This window comes from Salmo salar, chromosome ssa17 (genome assembly GCF_905237065.1).
Source record: "Salmo salar chromosome ssa17, Ssal_v3.1, whole genome shotgun sequence".
Lineage (NCBI taxonomy): Eukaryota > Metazoa > Chordata > Actinopteri > Salmoniformes > Salmonidae > Salmo > Salmo salar.
The window spans coordinates 77135890-77158389 of record NC_059458.1 but is presented as its reverse complement, the minus strand read 5'-3'; the positions used below and the strand labels follow the sequence as shown (position 1 = coordinate 77158389).

At 46.7% G+C, this 22500-nt stretch overlaps 1 pseudogene; it reads right to left on the bottom strand.

Annotated features, from left to right (window-relative positions):
* Positions 1-22500, bottom strand: part of LOC123728277 (rho guanine nucleotide exchange factor 39-like) — a 117060-nt pseudogene that overhangs the window by 31600 nt on the left and 62960 nt on the right.

Sequence of the window (22500 nt, the reverse complement as noted above, 5' to 3'; positions counted from 1 at the left end):
CCGAACCCAGAATCTCTGGTGGCACAGCTAGCACTGCGATGCCTTAGACCACTGCGCCGCCCGGGAGGCCTCTCAGCTGCACTTCCTAACCTCCTGCTCTAATGTATGGCCAACATTAGAGACACATATTTCCCTCAGATTACCCAGACCCACAGAGAGAATGTCATCATCTCTGTTGATTGGCAGCCGTAGGATGGCTAATACATGAGATGTTGACATTTCATGTATTAGCCAATTCGTTTTTATGGATCGAATGCCATTCTTGCCCTGGTAGGCTGTGATGAGGAGAGAGGGCTTCAGCTACAGACTGGGATTATTTAAGAGGTCAAAGCGCAGGTCAAATACCACGCGGTTTAAAATATGGTCTAACACGGGGAAACATTAAAAAAGTGACAACACGTTATTCTGTCAGGTGTGGAGATGGACTGGCTGTAATAACACTTGTTTAACACGGGGAAGAGATGGACTGGCTGTTAAGACTTGTTTAACACGGGGTTATTCTGTCAGGTGTGGAGATGGACTGGCTGTAATAAGACTTGTTTAACACGGGGTTATTCTGTCAGGTGTGGAGATGGACTGGCTGTAATAAGACTTGTTTAACACGGGGAAGAGATGGACTGGCTGTAATAAGACTTGTTTAACACGGGGTTATTCTGTCAGGTGAGGAGATGGGACTGGCTGTAATAAGACTTGTTTAACACGGGGAAGAGATGGACTGGCTGTAATAAGACTTGTTTAACACGGGGTTATTCTGTCAGGTGTGGAGATGGGACTGGCTGTAATAAGACTTGTTTAACACGGGGAAGAGATGGGACTGGCTGTAATAAGACTTGTTTAACACGGGGTTATTCTGTCAGGTGTGGAGATGGACTGGCTGTAATAAGACTTGTTTAACACGGGGAAGAGATGGGACTGGCTGTAATAAGACTTGTTTAACACGGGGTTATTCTGTCAGGTGTGGAGATGGGACTGGCTGTAATAAGACTTGTTTAACACGGGGTTGTTCTGTCAGGTGAGGAGATGGGACTGGCTGTAATAAGACTTGTTTAACACGGGGTTATTCTGTCAGGTGTGGAGATGGGACTGGCTGTAATAAGACTTGTTTAACACGGGGTTATTCTGTCAGGTGAGGAGATGGGACTGGCTGTAATAAGACTTGTTTAACACGGGGAAGAGATGGGACTGGCTGTAATAAGACTTCTTTAACACGGGGTTATTCTGCCAGGTGTGGAGATGGGACTGGCTGTAATAAGACTTGTTTAACACGGGGTTGTTCTGCCAGGTGTGGAGATGGGACTGGCTGTAATAAGACTTGTTTAACACGGGGTTATTCTGCCAGGTGTGGAGATGGGACTGGCTGTAATAAGACTTGTTTAACACGGGGTTATTCTGCCAGGTGTGGAGATGGGACTGGCTGTAATAAGACTTGTTTAACACGGGGTTATTCTGCCAGGTGTGGAGATGGGACTGGCTGTAATAAGACTTGTTTAACACGGGGTTATTCTGTCAGGTGTGGAGATGGGACTAGCTGTAATAAGACTTGTTTAACGATGGGGTTATTCTGCCAGGTGAGGAGATGGGACTGGCTGTAATAAGACTTGTTTAACACGGGGTTATTCTGCCAGGTGTGGAGATGGGACTGGCTGTAATAAGACTTGTTTAACACGGGGTTATTCTGCCAGGTGTGGAGATGGGACTGGCTGTAATAAGACTTGTTTAACACGGGGTTATTCTGCCAGGTGTGGAGATGGGACTGGCTGTAATAAGACTTGTTTAACATGGGGTTATTCTGCCAGGTGAGGAGATGGGACTGGCTGTAATAAGACTTGTTTAACATGGGGTTATTCTGCCAGGTGTGGAGATGGGACTGGCTGTAATAAGACTTGTTTAACACGGGGTTATTCTGCCAGGTGTGGAGATGGGACTGGCTGTAATAAGACTTGTTTAACTGGATGGTGTCATGTCTATTTAAATGGGTCTCTTCACTTCAAAACAGGTGGCCAAAAGTTCAACTCAGACCGCCCAACCTCATAATTACACAGAGAACAGGCAGGCAGACAGACAGGCAGGCAGGTAGGCAGCCAGGCAGGCAGATAGGGGTTGAAATGCTGTGTTCTTAGATTGAAGTGGCTGGGGAACACCATGGTTAGGGTCAACTCAAGTTAAATTCCAGTCAATTCAGAAAGTAAACCATTTCCGAATTCCAATTCATCATTTTTGTTATTGACGAGCATTGAAGAGATTTAAATGTGAATTTCAGTGTACTTCCAGAATTTACTGGAATTTCAAATGGAATTGACCCTGACCCACACAACACACACACACCTCCAGCCATCCGGGCCCTTGTCTGTGCAGTACCGAGTACAGAACCATCAACAGCCCTTTGAGCCTCCAGCCAGCCGTGGGTTCAAAGAGCAGGAACTGTGAGCTCCCCTCTCCATGTTCTCTCCTTTCAACCTCCGCTGTCAAAGACTTACCAATTCTCTACTACAAAGACCTGTCGGTCAGTCGGCTGGCATCAGGGGTAAAGGATGGCCCTGTGTGTGTGTGTGTGTAGGGAGGATGGTCCTGTGTGTGTGTGTGTGTGTGTAGGGAGGATGGCCCTGTGTGTGTGTGTGTGTGTGGGGAGGATGGCCCTGTGTGTGTGTGTAGGGAGGATGGTCCTGTGTGTGTGTGTGTGTGTGTGTGTGTGTGTGTGTGTGTGTGTGTGTGTGTGTGTGTGTGTGTGTGTGTGTGTGTGTGTAGGAAGGCCCAGGTGAAGAAGGTTGAACAACAAAGGACCAGGGTGAGAGGAAGGGACGGGACACTGGACTGGGGTGACATGGTACGGGGGGAGATTCATTTGAAGTGGACTTTGTTCCAGAACACTGTCATGTCATGAATGATTGGATGAACCTTAGTGCTCGATCCTGAGTTGTTTCAGGTTAGGTACGGGATCGATCCTGAGTTGTTTCAGGTTAGGGACGGGATCGATCCTGAGTTGTTTCAGGTTAGGGACGGGATCGTTTCAGGTTAGGGACGGGATCGTTCCTGAGTTGTTTCAGGTTAGGGACGGGATCGATCCTGAGTTGTTTCAGGTTAGGGACGGGATCGTTCCTGAGTTGTTTCAGGTTAGGGACGGGATCGATCCTGAGTTGTTTCAGGTTAGGGACGGGATCGTTCCTGAGTTGTTTCAGGTTAGGGACGGGATCGATCCTGAGTTGTTTCAGGTTAGGGACGGGATCGTTCCTGAGTTGTTTCAGGTTAGGGACGGGATCGTTTCAGGTTAGGTACGGGATCGATCCTGAGTTGTTTCAGGTTAGGGACGGGATCGTTTCAGGTTAGGGACGGGATCGTTCCTGAGTTGTTTCAGGTTAGGTACGGGATCGTTCCTGAGTTGTTTCAGGTTAGGGACGGGATGGTTCCTGAGTTGTTTCAGGTTAGGGACGGGATCGTTTCAGGTTAGGGACGGGATCGATCCTGAGTTGTTTCAGGTTAGGGACGGGATCGATCCTGAGTTGTTCCAGGTTAGGTACGGGATCGCTCCTGAGTTGTTTCAGGTTAGGGACGGGATCGATCCTGAGTTGTTACAGGTTAGGGACGGGATCGCTCCTGAGTTGTTTCAGGTTAGGGACGGGATCGCTCCCGAGTTGTTCCAGGTCAGTCAAAAGGACTGGATTTCCCAGGAGGTTAAATGGGGTCAATACCTTCGGTTAGGGCTGTGGTTGGGCGTTTTAAGAGCCAACGAGGACATGTTATCCATGTCATCATCACTCTTCTCTATTCTCTCATTCACTGTTCTCTCCCACCCTTTCCCTCTGTCTCCCCCCTCTCTGTCTCCCCTCCTTTCCATCTCTCTCTCTCCCCTCTCTGTCTCCCACTCTTTCCCTCTCTGTCTCCCCTCCCTCCCTTTCCATCTGTCTCCCCCCTCTCTGTCTCCCCCCCTTTCCATCTCTCTCTCCCCCCCCTTTCCATCTCTCTCTAAAGCATGCTCTCCTTCACTCTCCTACCCTCTCTGAGCCGGACCAGGCCTTAGGAGAGGACAGAGCTCCAGGCAGATTTCCCACCAAATTAGCCTCCATTCATCCATCTCTCCAGCCTCCCTCCCTCCCTCTCACCTCCCTCCATCTCTCCAGCCTCCCTCCCTCCCTCCCTCTCACCTCCCTCCAGCCTCCCAACTCCCTCCATCTCTCCAGCCTTCCTCCTTCCATCTCTCCAGCCTCCCTCCCTCCCTCCCTCCATCTCTCCAGCCTCCCTCCCTCCATCTCTCCAGCATCCACCTCTCTAGCCCCCACCTTCTCTACAACCCCCCCCTCCAGCCTCCCAGGATAACTCCGTCCAGCCAGACTGTCTGTGGTATCGATGTCTCATTGATTCCTCTCTTCTTATTATCTCACAATCAGCCTCCTTATCTTTTGCTGGGCTACTCAATATGATCCAGGGGCTCCATCTCTCTCTCTCTCTCTGCCTGGCTACCTCCTCATCTGATGGAGTACTCAATATGACCCAGGGACTCCATCACTCTCTCTCTGCCTGGCTACCTCCTCATCTGATGGAGTACTCAATATGACCCAGGGACTCCATCTCTCTCTCTCTGCCTGGCTACCTCCTCATCTGATGGAGTACTCAATATGATCCAGGGACTCCATCTCTCTCTCTGCCTGGCTACCTCCTCATCTGATGGAGTACTCAATATGACCCAGGGACTCCATCTCTCTCTCTGCCTGGCTACCTCCTCATCTGATGGAGTAGTCAATATGATCCAGGGACTCCATCTCTCTCTGCCTGGCTACCTCCTCATCTGATGGAGTAGTCAATATGATCCAGGGACTCCATCTCTCTCTCTCTCTCTGCCTGGCTACCTCCTCATCTGATGGAGTACTCAATATGACCCAGGGACTCCATCTCTCTCTCTCTCTGCCTGGCTACCTCCTCATCTGATGGAGTACTCAATATGATCCAGGGACTCCATCTCTCTCTCTCTCTGCCTGGCTACCTCCTCATCTGATGGAGTACTCAATATGACCCAGGGACTCCATCTCTCTCTCTCTCTCTGCCTGGCTACCTCCTCATCTGATGGAGTAGTCAATATGATCCAGGGACTCCATCTCTCTCTCTCTGCCTGGCTACCTCCTCATCTGATGGAGTAGTCAATATGACCCAGGGACTCCATCTCTCTCTCTCTCTCTGCCTGGCTACCACCTCACCTCTGGTTAAACACTATGTAGGAGAAAGGGTGTCATTTGGGACACATCACTAGAGAAGCATCTAGTTTTTCTTTTAGCCACAGTAGAAGTGCTGGGGAAGAAGGAGAGGCTTTGAGGGCTGGGGTGGCGGGACTGTGAGGGAGGGGCTGAGACAGACTGGTGCTTGTCTTGATGTTAGTCAGGAGGATTCAGACCTGATTGGCTGAAAGAGAGGAGAGAGGCTCAGTGGAGAGTTGAAAGGGGCCTGAGAATTACGGATGAGATGAAAACCTCCTCCACACGAACAGAGAGATGAGACCTGCTGCTCACTAGCTATTCACAGCCATGCTTATGGAACCCCTTGAACCCCTTTTGTGCTAAGCGCACACACACACACACACACAGAAGTGTCCATAGACACATACGTGTGTGTGTGTGTGTGTGTGTGTGTGTGTGTGTGTGTGTGTGTGTGTGTGTGTGTGTGTACACACAGCTTCCTTTTCATGTGCCAGTCCACTAGATGAGTCTGTAATTGGTCCGTGGGGAGACAGGCGGGGTGATCGAGGCACGAGGAGGACATCTCTCTGTTGTTCCTTCTACACGTGGACCACTCCCTCGGGAGGAGAGGAGAGAGGAGGAGGAGAGGACAGGAGGGGAGAGGAGGAGGAGGAGGAGAGGGTGGAGCAGATGAGGAGAGAAGGAGAGAGGGGAGGACAGGAGGAGGAGAGAGGGAAGGACAGGAAGAGAGAGGGGAAGACAGCTAGAGGACAGGAGGAGAGAGGTGAGGACAGGAGGGGAGATGAGGGGGGAGATGAGGGGAGAGGTGAGGACAGGAGGGGAGAGGTGAGGACAGGAGGGGAGAGAGGAGGAGAGAGGTGAAGACAGGAGGGGAGAGGAGGAGGAGGAGAGGGAGAGAGAGGAGGAGGAGAGGTGAGGACAGGAGGGGAGAGGAGGAGGGGAGAGGTGAGGACAGGAGGGGAGAGAGGAGGAGAGAGGTGAAGACAGGAGGGGAGAGGAGGAGGAGGAGAGGGAGAGAGAGGAGGAGGAGAGGTGAGGACAGGAGGGGAGAGGAGAGGACAGGAGGGGAGAGGTGAGGACAGGAGGGGAGAGAGGAGGAGAGAGGTGAGGACAGGAGGGGAGAGGAGGAGGAGGAGAGGGAGAGAGAGGAGGAGGAGAGGTGAGGACAGGAGGGGAGAGGAGGAGGGGAGAGGGGAGGACAGGAGAAAAGGGGAGGACGGGGGTAGAGGAGGAGAAGGAGAAGAGGGACACCACTCCACAAGTAAAAAGAGAAATACATAAGGGGGAATGAAAAAGAGAGAATCCAGGAGAAAGGGAAGGCCCACTCGCTCCCGACCAATTAGGGCCAAGACCAGATCTGATATTGGGTCCAATTAGCATGTTGAGATCTGATTAAAATATCCATACAAAATCACAAATGTTGTATTGATTTAAGTGATACATCTCCTCTCCCTATTAAACTAGCCCTCTTCTCACCAAGTGCCCACAGCGAGAGAGAGAGAGAGAGAGAGAGAGAGTGAGAGAGAGAGATAAAGAGAGCTGTAGAGAAGTAGAGTGAGAGAGAGAGGAGAGAGGCAGAAAGGTAGAGTGAGAGACAGGAGAAAGGCAGAGAAGTAGAGAGAGAGAGAGGAGAGAGGCAGAAAGGTAGAGTGAGAGACAGGAGAAAGGCAGAGAAGTAGAGTGAGAGAGGAGAGAGGTAAAGAGAGAACAGTAGAGAAAGAGACAGGTACACAAACAAGTGTGCGGTTAAAATAGGAATTAACGTCTTCCCACAGGGCCGTGGGGTGAGACAGGGATGCAGTTTGAGCATCACCCTCTTCAACATATATATCAACAAATTGGTGAGGGCACTAGAACAGTCTGCAGCACCCGGCCTCACCCTACTAGAATCTGAAGTCAAATGTCTACTGTTTGCTGATGATCTGGTGCTTCCGTCCCCAACCAAGGAGGACCTACAGCAGCACCTAGATCTTCTGCACAGCTTCTGCCAGACCTGGGCCCTGACAGTGAATCTCAGTAAGACCAAAACAATGGTGATCCAAAAAAGGTACAGTCGCCAGGACCACAAATACAAATTCCATCTAGACATCGTTGCCCTACAGCACACAAAAACTATACATACCTCAGCCTAAACATCAGCGCCACAGGTAACTTCCACAAAGCTGTGAACGAGCTGAGAGACAAGGCAAGAAGGGCCTTCTATGCCATCAAAAGGAACATAAAATTCAACATACCAATTAGGATCTGGCTAAAAATACTTTAATCAGTTATAGAACCCATTTCCCTTTATGGTTGTGAGGTCTGGGGTCCACTCACCAACCAATAATTCACAAAATGGGACAAATATCAAATTGAGACTCTGCATGCAGAAATCTGACAAAATATCCTCTGTGTACAACGTAAAACACCAAATAATTCATGCAGAGCAGAATTAGGCCGATACCCGCTAATTATCAAAATCCAGAAAAGAGCCGTTAAATTCTGCAACCACCTAAAAGGAAGTGATTCCCAAACCTTCCATAACAAAGCCATCACCTACAGAGAGATGAACCTGGAGAAGAGTCCCCTAAGCAAGCTGATCCTGGGGCTACAGTGGCTTGCAAAAGTATTCAACCCTCTTGGCATTCTTCCTCTTTTGTTGCCTTACAACCTGTAATTAAAATAGATTTTTTTTTTGGGGGGGTTGTATCATTTGATTTACACAACATGCCTACCACTTTGAAGATGAAAAATGTTTTTGTTTTTTTATTGTGAATCAAACATGACAAAAAAACAGAAAACTTGAGCGTGCATAACTATTGACCCCCCCAAAGTCAATACTTTGTAGAGCCACCTTTTGCAGCAATTACAGCTGCAAGTCTCTTGGGGTATGTCTCTATAAGCTTGGCACATCTAGACACTGAGATTTTTGCCCATTCTTCAAGGCAAAACTGCTACAGCTCCACAAGTTGGATGGGTTCTGCTTGCGTACAGCAATCTTTAAGTCATACCACTGATTCTCAATTGGATTGAGGTCTGGGCTTTAACTAGGCCATTCCAAGACATTTAGATGTTTCCCCTTAAACCACTCGAGTGTTGCTTTAGCAGTATGCTTAAGGTCATTGTCCTGCTGGAAGGTGAACCTCCGTCCCAGTCTCAAATCTCTGGAAGACTGAAACAGGTTTCCCTCAATAATTCCTCTGTATTTAGCGCCATCCATCATTCCCTTCAATTCTGACCAGTTTCCCAGTCCCTGCCGATGAAAAACATCCCCACAGCATGATGCTGCCACCACCATGCTTCACTGTGGAGATGGTATTCTCGGGGTGATGAGGGGTGTTGGGTTTGTGCCAGACATAGCATTTTCCTTGATGCCCAAAAAGCTACATTTTAGACTCATCTGACCAGAGTACCGTCTTCCATATGTTTGGGGAGTCTCCCACATGCCTTTTGTACGAACACCAAAAGGTGTTTGCTTTAGAATTTCTTTAAACAAAGGCATTTTTCTGGCCACTCGTCCGTAAAGCCCAGCTCTGTGGAGTGTACTTTTAAAGTGGTCCTATGGACAGATACTTCAATCTCCGCTGTGGAGCTTTGCAGCTCCTTCAGGGTTATCTTTGGTCTCTTTGTTGCCTCTCTGATTAATTCCCTCCTTGCCTGGTCCCTGAGTTTTGGTGGGCGGCCCTCTCTTGGCAGGTTAGCTGTGGTGCCATATTCTTTCCATTTTTTTAATAATGGATCAAATGGTGCTCCGTGGGATGTTCAAAGTTTCTGATATTTTTTTATATAACCCAACCCTGATCTGTACTTCTCCACAACTTTGTCCCTGACCTGTTTGGAGCGCTCTTTGGTCTTCATGGTGCAGCTTGCTTGGTGGTGTCCCTTGCTTAGTGGTGTTGTAGACTCTGGGGCCATTCAGAACAGGTGTATATATACTGAGATCATGTGACACTTAAATCAAGTCCACCTGTGTGCAATCTAATTAATTATGTGACTTCTGAAGGTAATTGGTTGCACCAGATCTTATTTAGGGGTTTCATAGCAAAGGAGGTGAATACATATGCACGCACCACTTTTCCGTTAAAAAAATAATAATTTAAACAAGTTATTTTTTTCATTTCACTTTACCAATTTAGACTATTTTGTGTTTGTCCATTAGATGAAATCCATTTAAATTACAGGTTGTAATGCAACAAAGTAAGAAAAAAACGGCAAGGGGGATGAATACTTTTGCATGGCACTGTATTTTTACAAACACAAACAGAGCCCCAGGACAGCAACACAATTAGACCCAACCAAACCATGAGAAAACAAAAAATAGAATTATTTCCAATGTGTAAACTGAACAAACTAGAATGCTATTTGGCCCTAAACAGAGAGTACACAGTGGCAGATTACCTGACCACTGTGAATTACCCAAAATTAAGGAAATCTTTGATTATGTACAGACTCAGTGAGCATAGCCTTGCTATTGAGAAAGACCGCCGTAGGCAGACCTGGCTCTCAAGAGAAGACAGGCTATCTGCACACTGCCAACAAAATGAGGTGGAAACTGAGCTGCACTTCTTAACCTCCTGCCCAAATGCATGACCAATATTAGAGACACTATGTACAGATTCAGTGAGCATAGCCTTGCTATTGAGAAAGGCCGCCAAAATGGGTGGGGGCGTAGAGATGGGTGGGGGCTGGAGAGGTGGATGCAGGAGAGATGTATGGAGTGAGGAAGTAGAGATTGATGGGGGCTGGAGGGAGGAGGGAGGCTGTGCACACTGCCCACAACTGAGGTGGAAAATGAGCTGCACTTCCTAACCTCCTGACAAATGTATGACCAGAGAGACACATATTTCCATTAGATTACACAGACCCACAAATAATTAGAAAACAATCACATTTTTATAAACTCCCATGTAAGTCGCTCTGGATAAGAGCGTCTGCTAAATGACTTAAATGTAAAATGTAAATATCTACTGGGTGAAATACCAGTGTGCAAACACAGCAGTAAGATATGTGATCTGTTGCCACAAGAAAAGGGCAACCAGTGAAGAACAAACACCATTGTAAATACAACCTATATTTATGTTTATTTATTTAACTGTTTGCACATCGTTACAACACTGTAAATAAACAATGACATTTGAAATGTCTTTATTCTTTTGGAACTTTTGTGAGTGTAATATTTACTGTACATGTTTTATTGTTTTTGTTACTTTTGTTTATTATCTATTTCACTTTGGTTTGGCAATGTTAACATATGTTTCCCATGCCAATGTCATGACTGTCCTGTGCCGTTTAGAAGAATGGGTCAAATCAGCTTGGCAAGGGTTTACAAATAACCAGACCTTCTCTCACCCACAGAAAAGGGGAGGAGGGAACTGGGCCGGTTTGACAGCTCACAACCTGTTGTAAATTACAGAGGAGGACTTTTCCCCTCCAGTAAAATCTACCAAGGAATCATCTGTGTTAAGACTTTTTCCCCTTCGAAACTTTAACACATTCAAAAATGGAATACTGGAACAATATTTCTAACATAAGAACGTGGGGAGAGAGATGATCTATAGAAAACTAACATCATATTGGTTTTTATTTTGTGATGTCATTAAAAACTTTATAAAGTGGAAAACTACAACTTGAAAAATATTTACACTACAGGTATGAAGTCTCCATCCTTAACGTTGCATATGAAATATGAAAAAAAATGCTTAAAGTATTTTTGTTAAGATATGAATGTGATGTTAGGAGGTATAAGAGAATCCATCTCCTATAAACTGTTCAAAGTTAGTAGTCACGCCCGAGTGAGGTCAGAGAGTGTGTCAGACTGATGGAACTGACTCCGTTTCCCCAGAGTGCATAAAGGCTTGGGAGAGAAATCAACATTCAGACCAGGAAACGTGAGTCGGGAGCTACACGTTTGAAATGGTTGGAACTTTGAACCTCAACACGAGGTGCAGAAATAAACTCACCTTCCTTTAGACCACAAAGACGGCGAGCTGCAGCTTATGTCCAAAGTGGTCCGAATCCTGAATACCGACACGAGGGGGAAACCAAACTCCCCTCTAAGACAATCATTGGTACAGCTGATTAGCTGTCTTGAGTCAAATATCTAGAAAAAGCGAATCTAAGTGAGACTATCCTACTATGCTCATCACCAATGAGAACCATCAACACGGCTGGCTAGCTACTATATGATTCATGTGAGAATAGTTCTGAAACGTTTCAACAGTAAGTGTCTTTCTCTCTCTCCCCCCCCCTCTCCATGTCAATGTGTACAAGCCGCCATATTTTGTCAGTCCACTAGGGACCTTTCTTTCATGTAAAGGGTGTATGTTTATTCTGTGTTATTATTTAGTTAGCTAGTAAATAATTAAACCAATGTGTGTAGTACTGAATCATAAGGCTGGGGTTTCTGCAGATCCAAGGTTACGACTGTTCAGAATGATGATATGAGGTAATGATTAATCAGATGACTGTTCAGAATGATGATATGAGGTAAATGATTAATCAGATGACTGTTTATCGATTAAATAGATATATCTTCTAGAGTTTAATTCTGGAGATGGTGATTCTTTAAACAACCTCTTCCGTGGTGCCCCAAAAATCCGAATGAATTAGTTGTTATATGATTCATTTAAAATATGTTTAATTAATTTAGTTGATTAAATAAATAACAGTAATCAGATTAATGAATGTAAAGTCACATCAATAAAGCACTTTGAATTGAATTTAAAGAGGTAGAGAGTGAGGGGTAGTGTGAGTGAGTGAGAGCAAGAGTAAGAGAGAGAGGAATGTAATCAGAAACAGAACCAACCTGGAGCCATCACCTTGGTCTTTCTCCCCTTCAGCAGTTTCTGCACCCGCCGCAGCTGCAGGTGGTTGTCATGGCTGCGGGCGTTGTCCTGGATACGCTGGGATACCTCAGAGACCAGCTTCACCGACCCTAAAGCATCATGGGTAGACAAATGAGGGTTAGGTGCCAGAATGGATTACTGAAACACCCCGGACTACCCCCTAAGTAGCTACAGTGCCTTCAGAAAGTATTCATACCCCTTGACCTATTCCACATTGTGTTGTGTTATAGTCTGAATTCAATATAGATAGTATGGCCACCCATCTACACACAACACCCAATGACGACAAAGTGAAAACATGTTTTTAGATATTGTTGCAAATGTATTGAAAATGAAATACAGAAATCTAAAGTACATAAGTATTCACACTCCTCAGTCAATACTTTGTAGAAGTACCTTTGGCAAAGACTACAGCTGTGTCTTTCTGGGTAAGTTCCACCTGAATTCAGTTACACCTGGATTGCCAATAATTGTTTTTATTTTATTCTTCAAGCTCTGTTGTTGATCATTGCTAGACCATATTCAGGTCTTGCCGTAGATTTTCAAGTAGATTTAAGTCAAAACTAACTCGACCACTCAGGAATATTCACTGTTTTCTACTCCAGTGTAGATTTGGCCTTGTGTTTTATGGTTATTGTCCTGCTGAAAGGAGAATTCATCTCCCAGTGTCTGGTGGAAAGCAGACTGAACCAGGTTTAAGGTTTTCACAGTGCTTAGGTCTATTCTGTTTCTTTTTTTAATCATGAAAAACTCCCATTCCTTAACGATTACAACGTTTGAAAAATATGGAGAGTGAGTGGTACTCAATAATGTGTTGCACAGGATTTACCCCCAAACATAACATTTTATATTCAGGACATTCATCCTGTCTGGGTCCGTTTACCTATTCATCCTGTCTGGGTCCGTCTACCCACTGAGCCTGTCTGGGTCCGTCTACCCACTGGCCCTGTCTGGGTCCGTCTACCCACTGGCCCTGTCTGGGTCCGTCTACCCACTGGCCCTGTCTGGGTCCGTCTACCCACTGGCCCTGTCTGGGTCCGTCTACCCACTGAGCCTGTCTGGGTCCGTCTACCCACTGGCCCTGTCTGGGTCCGTCTACCCACTGGCCCTGTCTGGGTCCGTCTACCCACTGGCCCTGTCTGGGTCCGTCTACCCACTGGCCCTGTCTGGGTCCGTCTACCCACTGGCCCTGTCTGGGTCCGTCTACCCACTGGCCCTGTCTGGGTCTGTCTACCTATTCAGTATGTGTAGTATGTTCTCTATATGTAACCAGACAACACATGGTGTAGTATGTTCTCTACATGTAACCAGACAACACATGGTGTAGTATGTTCTCTACATGTAACCAGACAACAACACATGGTGTAGTATGTTCTCTACATGTAACCAGACAACAACACATGGTGTAGTATGTTCTCTACATGTATCCAGACAACAACACATGGTGTAGTATGTTCTCTACATGTAACCAGACAACAACACATGGTGTAGTATGTTCTCTACATGTAACCAGACAACAACACATGGTGTAGTATGTTCTCTACATGTAACCAGACAACAACACATGGTGTAGTATGTTCTCTACATGTAACCAGACAACAACACATGGTGTAGTATGTTCTCTACATGTAACCAGACAACAACACATGGTGTAGTATGTTCTCTACATGTAACCAGACAACAACACATGGTGTAGTATGTTCTCTACATGTAACCAGACAACAACACATGGTGTAGTATGTTCTCTACATGTAACCAGACAACAACACATGGTGTAGTATGTTCTCTACATGTAACCAGACAACAACACATGGTGCAGTATGTTCTCTACATGTAACCAGACAACAACACATGGTGCAGTATGTTCTCTACATGTAACCAGACAACAACACATGGTGCAGTATGTTCTCTACATGTAACCAGACAACAACACATGGTGCAGTATGTTCTCTACATGTAACCAGACAACAACACATGGTGCAGTATGTTCTCTACATGTAACCAGACAACAACACATGGTGCAGTATGTTCTCTACATGTAACCAGACAACAACACATGGTGTAGTATGTTCTCTACATGTAACCAGACAACAACACATGGTGTAGTATGTTCTCTACATGTAACCAGACAACACACCGCTTCCATCCAGTCAGAGTGACTAGTGACTCTTATGATGAAGGGTTTGTTTGAGTCCAAGGCCTCATTCACACACACACAGCTGTGTTTGATTGCATCATCACCCCCTGTTGAGAGCTGACCAGGGGTGCACAAATTAAAACGTGAAAACACTCCTGATTGGCTTAGATCTGCCAACTGCAAGGGTGTGTAGCCAGCCACATAGAGTGCTTCTGGTCTGTGCTGCGGGCTGGTGGGCACACACACACACACACACACACACACACACACACACACACACACACACACACACACACACACACACACACACACACACACACACACAGAGGTTGGGCCCTCAGCAGTCACAGTCTAACTGTGTGAAAGACAGGACACCTCTCCTCTCCTTATGAAGTCTCGTTTGGTTAAACAAGCCACTCTCCTTATTGACCTTAACAGGACACCTCTCCTCTCCTTATTGACCTTAACAGGACACCTCTCCTCTCCTCTCCTTACTGACCTTAACAGGACACCTCTCCTCTCCTTACTGACCTTAACAGGACACCTCTCCTCTCCTTACTGACCTTAACAGGACACCTCTCCTCTCCTTACTGGCCTTAACAGGACACCTCTCCTCTCCTTACTGACCTTAACAGGACACCTCTCCTCTCCTTACTGACCTTAACAGGACACCTCTCCTCTCCTTATTGACCTTAACAGGACACATCTCCTCTCCTTACTGACCTTAACAGGACACCTCTCCTCTCCTCACTGACCTTAACAGGACACCTCTCCTCTCCTTATTGACCTTAACAGGACACCTCTCCTCTCCTCATTGACCTTAACAGGACACCTCTCCTCTCCTTATTGACCTTAACAGGACACCTCTCCTCTCCTCTCCTTACTGACCTTAACAGGACACCTCTCCTCTCCAACAAGCTCTGTGAGAAACTGAACCCGAAACAAAGCAGGCCAATCAACTAGATTCAGCCGCGGGTCATTTGCTTACATTTGTATATGATCACATACAGGGCCATCATAAACCCCCAAAATCTGAGGGGGGGTCACAAAGTACGTGTGGATGGCTGGTGGGCAGTTTGGAGGGGGAGACAAGGTATGTGTGGATGGCTGGTGGGCGGTTTGGAGGGGGGAGACAAGGTACGTGTGGATGGCTGGTGGGCGGTTTGCAGGGGGGCGGTCCTGAAGTTGAAGAATTTTGTATTTTTCACCTGAAAAAGCCGTTTCCTGCAATCTAGAGCCGTAATCATTATGCCTAATTCTACGTGACGGATTCTGTCAAAATGTAACACGTTTCAAGTTAAACTGTAGTTTGTTTGTATCCTGTGTAGTGAAGGATTACAGTGAGTATGAATGGAGTTTAGACCATGAAACTGTGTGATCATTTATAAACCATGACCTTAAATCAGATAAGAGGAAATGGCCTGGGATCAGAGAGCAGGGTCAGGCCCAGAACAGAACATGGACGAGGTGTGATTCTGACATCTGGCTAAACAAAGAGACAGGACCATGGACATTCCACAGGGGAACCAGAGGGAAACTCATTGGGATCATAGACTGTATAGCTGGGGGAGGTGATGCCTACAAGGGAAGAGTACAAGATGTGTCGTTGAGCTTTCTTAATGCATGTACTCAGCTGACTGTATCCTTGGTATTCGACACTTGAAACTTCTGAGCTTTTGGTCTCAATAACGTACCTCTTGTGCTGTCTTTAGCCTCCTGACTGGTGTTTTCTGTGGAAGAAACTAAATATGCTTCTCTGCTAAAATCTGGGTAAAAGACTGAAAAGAACGTGACTCTTATTCAGTACATTTAGTAATTGCTTGATTTTCTGAGGTCTATCAACCTTGTTAGACATGCTAGCTGTTTTAACTTGATCGATAGCCTGAAATGGCTTCTCGGTAGCTAGTTACGAGGTTGGGAACCTATGTAGGCTAGCTAATAGGTGGCTAGTAGTATTACAGAGAAACAGGACAAATCTGACTGGCACTGTCCCCTGTTCCCCATATAGGCATGGCAACTCTGATCATCTATCTATCTCTGTATTATAAATGGGAATACCTTGGAACAAAACTGATTTGCTGGTGGTTTTTTTTACAGTATTTTATGTCCCAATAAAAATACATTTAGGGGCCAAAATAAATTCACCCGCGGGCCAAATTCGGGCAGCGGGCTGCCAGTTGGGGAACTCTGAACTACACAGTATGCAAGGTAAATCTATCTAACCTATTATAGCGACGTAGTGACATCCCAGTGAATAGTGTTATCCCAGTGAATAGTGACATCCCAGTTAATAGTGACGTAGTGACATCCCAGTTAATAGCGACATCCCAGTTAATAGTGACATCCCAGTTAATAGTGACATCCCAGTGAATAGTGATGTAGTGACATCCCAGTTAATAGTGACATCCCAGTTAATAGTGATGTAGTGACATCCCAGTTAATAGTGACATCCCAGTTAATAGTGACATCCCAGTGAATAGTGATGTAGTGACATCACAGTTAACAGTGACGTAGTGACATCCCAGTTAATAGTGACATCCCAGTTAATAGTGACGTAGTGACATCCCAGTTAATAGTGACGTAGTGACATCCCAGTTAATAGCGACATCCCAGTTAATAGCGACATCCCAGTTAATAGTGACATCCCAGTTAATAGTGACATCCCAGTTAATAGTGATGTAGTGACATCCCAGTTAATAGTGATGTAGTGACATCCCAGTTAATAGCGACATCCCAGTTAATAGTGACATCCCAGTTAATAGTGATGTAGTGACATCCCAGTTAATAGTGACATCCCAGTTAATAGTGACGTAGTGACATCCCAGTTAATAGTGACATCCCAGTTAATAGTGACATCCCAGTTAATAGCGACATCCCAGTTAATAGTGATGTAGTGACATCCCAGTTAATAGTGATGTAGTGACATCCCAGTTAATAGTGACATCCCAGTTAATAGTGATGTAGTGACATCCCAGTTAATAGTGACATCCCAGTTAATAGTGACGTAGTGACATCCCAGTTAATAGTGACATCCCAGTTAATAGCGACATCCCAGTTAATAGTGACATCCCAGTTAATAGTGACATCCCAGTTAATAGTGACGTAGTGACATCCCAGTTAATAGTGATGTAGTGACATCCCAGTTAATAGTGACATCCCAGTTAATAGTGACATCCCAGTTAATAGTGACATCCCAGTTAATAGTGACGTAGTGACATCCCAGTTAATAGCGACATCCCAGTTAATAGTGACATCCCAGTTAATAGTGACGTAGTGACATCCCAGTTAATAGCGACATCCCAGTTAATAGTGACATCCCAGTTAATAGTGATGTAGTGACATCCCAGTTAATAGTGACGTAGTGACATCCCAGTTAATAGTGACGTAGTGACATCCCAGTTAATAGTGACATCCCAGTTAATAGTGACATCCCAGTTAATAGTGATGTAGTGACATCCCAGTTAATAGTGATGTAGTGACATCCCAGTTAATAGTGACATCCCAGTTAATAGTGACATCCCAGTTAATAGTGACATCCCAGTTAATAGTGATGTAGTGACATCCCAGTTAATAGCGACATCCCAGTTAATAGTGACATCCCAGTTAATAGCGACATCCCAGTTAATAGTGACGTAGTGACATCCCAGTTAATAGTGACATCCCAGTTAATAGTGACATCCCAGTTAATAGTGACATCCCAGTTAATAGTGACATCCCAGTTAATAGTGACATCCCAGTTAAGTGACATCCCAGTTAAGTGACATCCCAGTTAAGTGACATCCCAGTTAATAGTGAATAGTGACATCCCAGTTAATAGTGACATCCCAGTTAATAGCGACATCCCAGTTAATAATTAGTGCAGTAGATGTTTACATCCTTATCACATACAAAATAACATCTAACAAACAGACATATGGAGTCTAACTTTAAACCCAACCTTCTGCCTCTTGTTTTGAAAGTAGCGTTGCAACAACAGTCAGTCTACTACCTGAACGGCATCCTAATCCCTACGTAGTGCACTACATTTGACTGGGGGGGGGCTCTGGTCTAAAGTAGTGCATTTGGGACGTAACCCAGTGTATGAACACGACGATGCTCGAGCCTCGAGGCGGTCTGCGTCTTTTTCCCCCTCTACGATAGATGAAATAATCCCGTCCTAATTGGGACGCTTATCTTCACAACAAATAACAACGTTACGAAACCAAAAAGACCAAACAAAGCCATGTATCTGTGGGTTGGGAGAGAGGCTGTTATGGTTTCTGAATCATCTTCATTACATTTGGCTTTATTGCCTTTTTTAATAAAAACAACAATTTGGTAATTACAGTGCTGTTGCCTCAGATCAGTTCAGTTGTGGGTACGTCCCAGCTGGCACCATATTCCCTACATAGTACACTTCTTATGACCAGGGTCATAGGTATACCATTTCAGACGCAGCACAGCCTTCACATTAATAATACAAACATAAACCCAATACTCATTCTGAGAACACTCTTCCACTACATTATTTTGTTGTTGAACACGTCACTTATTTCATTTATCAATTATGTTGAAATAGTACGCAGTTAAAGGGTGCTTCGTGAAGTTAACTTCTTCATATTTTGACAGGGTTGGAGTGTTTTTAAGGAGGTGCGTTGTGTTGAGTGGTTTGTGGTGGGTTGGTGGTTCACGGGGAGCATATTAAGAGTGCAGTGTGAGGTCACACACACACACACACACACACACACACACACACACACACACACCCAGAGTGGCTGAGGAAAACTCTTGAAGTATGGCAATTACAACAATTGTAGCCAACGCTGTTGATTCCACACAGAGAAAGACAACAAGACAACAAGACAAACAAAACAACAAGAGGAGCATTAAAACAACAAGCCTCCTGAGTCTTCTCTCAACTCGTTAGTTTGATAATCAGATACAATGTGATCCGTCTGGGGCCATTTCTAAATAATTCCCTTTACAATACAACCAGGATAACGAACTAAACTGAGATTTCACTTTTCTCATAAAAAGATGAAGAGTTTAGAAAAGCAGCGCTAATGAGGGAGAGGGGAGGAAGAGGATGGAGGAGCGGAGAGAGGAGAGAGGAAAAGGGAGGAAGAAAGAGGAAGAGGAGAGGGGAGAGGGAGGGAGAGGAGAGAAAGAGGGATGGAGGAGAGGGAGAGGGGAGAGGGAGGGAGAGGAGACAGGGGAGGGAGAGGAGACAGGGGAGGGAGAGGAGAGGAAGAGGAGAGGGGAGGGAGGGGAGGAAGAGGAGGAAGAGGAGAGAGGGGAGGAAGAAGGGAGAGGAAGAGGAGAGGGGAGGAAGAGGGGGAAGAGGAGAGGGGAGGAAGAGGGGAGGAAGAGGAGAGAGGGGAGGAAGAGGAGAGGGGGGGGGGAGGGAGGAGACAGGGGAGGGAGAGGAGACAGGGGAGGGAGAGGAGAGGAAGAGGAGAGGGGAGGGGAGGGGAGGAAGAGGAGGAAGAGGAGAGAGGGGAGGAAGAAGGGAGAGGAAGAGGAGAGGGGAGGAAGAGGAGAGGAAGAGGAGAGGGGAGGAAGAGGGGAGGAAGAGGAGAGAGGGGAGGAAGAGGAGAGAGGAAGAGGAGAGGAAGGGGAGGAAGAGGAGAGAGGAAGAGGAGAGAGGAAGGGGAGGAAGAGGAGAGAGGAAGAGGAGAGGGGAGAGGGATGGAGGAGAGGAGAGGGGAGAGGGGAAGAAGAGGAGAGGGGAGGAGAGAGAGGAGAGGGGAGGAGAGAGAGGCGAGGGGAAGGGGAGGAGAGGGGAAGGGGAGGAGAGGGGAGAGGGGAAGAAGAGGAGAGGGGAGGGGGAAGAAGAGGAGAGGGGAGGGGGAAGAAGAGGAGAGGGGGAAGAAGAGGAGAGGGGAGGAGAGGGGAGGAGAGAGGGACGGAGGAGAGGGGAGGAGAGAGGGACGGAGGAGAGGAAGAGGATGGAGGAAGAGGGGAGAGGGATGGAGGAAGAGGGGAGAGGGATGGAGGAGAGGAGAGAGGGAAGGCAGAGGATGGAGGAGAGGAGAGAGGGAAGGCAGAGGATGGAGGAGAGGAGAGAGGGAAGGCAGAGGATGGAGGAGAGGACAGGGGAGGCAGAGGATGGAGGAGAGGACAGGGGAGGCAGAGGATGGAGGAGAGGACGGTGGAGGAAGAGGGGAGAGGAGAGGGGAGGAAGAGGGGAGAGGAGAGGGGGAAGGGGAGAAGAGGAGAAGGGAGGAGAGAGGGGAGGAGGGGAGAGGACAGGGTAGGAAGAGGGGAGAGGAGAGGGTAGGAAGAGGGGAGAGGAGAGGGGAGGGAGAGGAGAGGAAGAGGAGAGAGGAGAGGGGAGAGGAAAGGGGAGGGGAGGAAGAGGAGAGGGGAGAGGGAGGAAGAGGGGCGAAGGAGGGATGGAAGAGAAGAGGGATGGAGGAGAGGAGAGAATGTTGGAGGAAAGGAAAGAGATCATTCAGAGATGTACCTTCATCTTACCAGTGAGCGGCTGTTTTAATTTGTAAGCAAAAGCAGCATGCAGCCAATGAAGATTTTAATTGATGCCCATAAATAATTCCTTGTGTACATTTGCGCTAAGTCGGATTTGCTGTTATTTGACGATTGGAATTAGTCATTATCGGGGTGGTGTACTTCTCTCTGTTGATGTTGGAGATCAGATGAAGATTTTATTTATTAATATATCGCTCCGCCTAATATCCTCAGATCTGGTCCCCATTAATTAAGTTAAAATCCACATTGAGAATTTAGACGAACGTTGAGCATTGCCACAGTGCTTTCATCCTATCCTCACAGAACAGCCTGTACTGGGCCCGCTGCAACCTCCTCCTAGTCTGTACTGAGCCCGCTGCTATCTCCTCCCAGTCTGTACTGGGCCCGCTGCAACCTCCTCCCAGCCTGTACTGGGCCCGCTGCCATCTCCTCCCAGCCTGTACTGGGCCCGCTGCCATCTCCTCCCAGCCTGTACTGGGCCCGCTGCCATCTCCTCCCAGCCTGTACTGGGCCCGCTGCCATCTCCTCCCAGCCTGTACTGGGCCCGCTGCCATCTCCTCCCAGCCTGTACTGGGCCCGCTGCCATCTCCTCCCAGCCTGTACTGGGCCCGCTGCCATCTCCTCCCAGCATGTACTGGGCCCGCTGTCATCTCCTCCCAGCCTGTACTGGGCCCGCTGTCATCTCCTCCCAGCCTGTACTGGGCCCGCTGCCATCTCCTCCCAGCCTGTACTGATCCCACTGCTATCTCATCCCAGCCTGTACTGGGCCCACTGCTAAACCTGACAAACTAAGAACGGTGAAGAACATCAAACTACTGTGACAGCAACATCAACCTGCTCTTCACACGATGTGCTACTGAGTCTGCATCCCAAATGGCACCCTATGGGTGGTTCCAAAGCTACCCACAGACCACGCGCACACCAATCCCAAGTAGTATGTAGCTATGGCTTGGAGTATTGTTTCTTCGTCCTATGTAATGCACACACCAATCCCACCCCAACATTGACTATAGGCGGCAGGTAGCCTAGTGGTTAGAGCATTGGACTAGTAACCGAAAGGTTGCAAGATCGAATCCCCGAGCAGACAAGGTAAAAATCTGTCGTTCTGTCCCTGAACAAGGCAGTTAACCTACTGTTCCTAGGCCGTCATTGTAAATAAGAATTTGTTCTTAACTGACTTGCCTAGTTAAATAAAGGTTCAATAAAAAAAATGGAGTATCAGTTCTCTGTCTGTCAAGTAGTATAGAGCTGTGGCTTGGAGTATTGTTTCTTCATCTTATGTAATGCATTCCCAGTGAATTTAGTTTTTTTCCCCCTCCTGTTCAGATAAATTAGTCAAGTTATGTTCCCATCCTACATCCTAATATTAACAGGTTCTGACCACTAGATGGTGCTGTCCCAAGTCATAAAAAAAATAAAAACAGTATATACACTTTTGGACGATTCTGACATGAAGCATAAAAATGCTAATACAGGTACCATTGACTTGCATTGGATTTGTGCAACAAATGCTTCTTTTTTAAATGTATTACCTGGAACAGCACCATCTAAAATGGTCAGAACCTGGTAATATCAGGATGTATTGGCCTCATGCAGCGCGACACATCTCCTTCGCATAGAGTTGATCAGGCTGTTGATTGTGGCCTGTTGGAATGTTGTCCCACTCCTCTTCAATGGCTGTGCGGTTACTGGATATTGGCGGGAACTGGAACACGCTGTCGTACACGTCGATCCAGAGCATCCCAAACATGCTCAATATGGGTGACATGTCTGGTGAGTACGCAGGCCATGGAAGAACTGGGACATTTTCAGCTTCCAGGAATTGTGTACAGATCCTTGTGACATGGGGCCGTGCATTATCATGCTGAAACATGAGGTGATGGAGAAG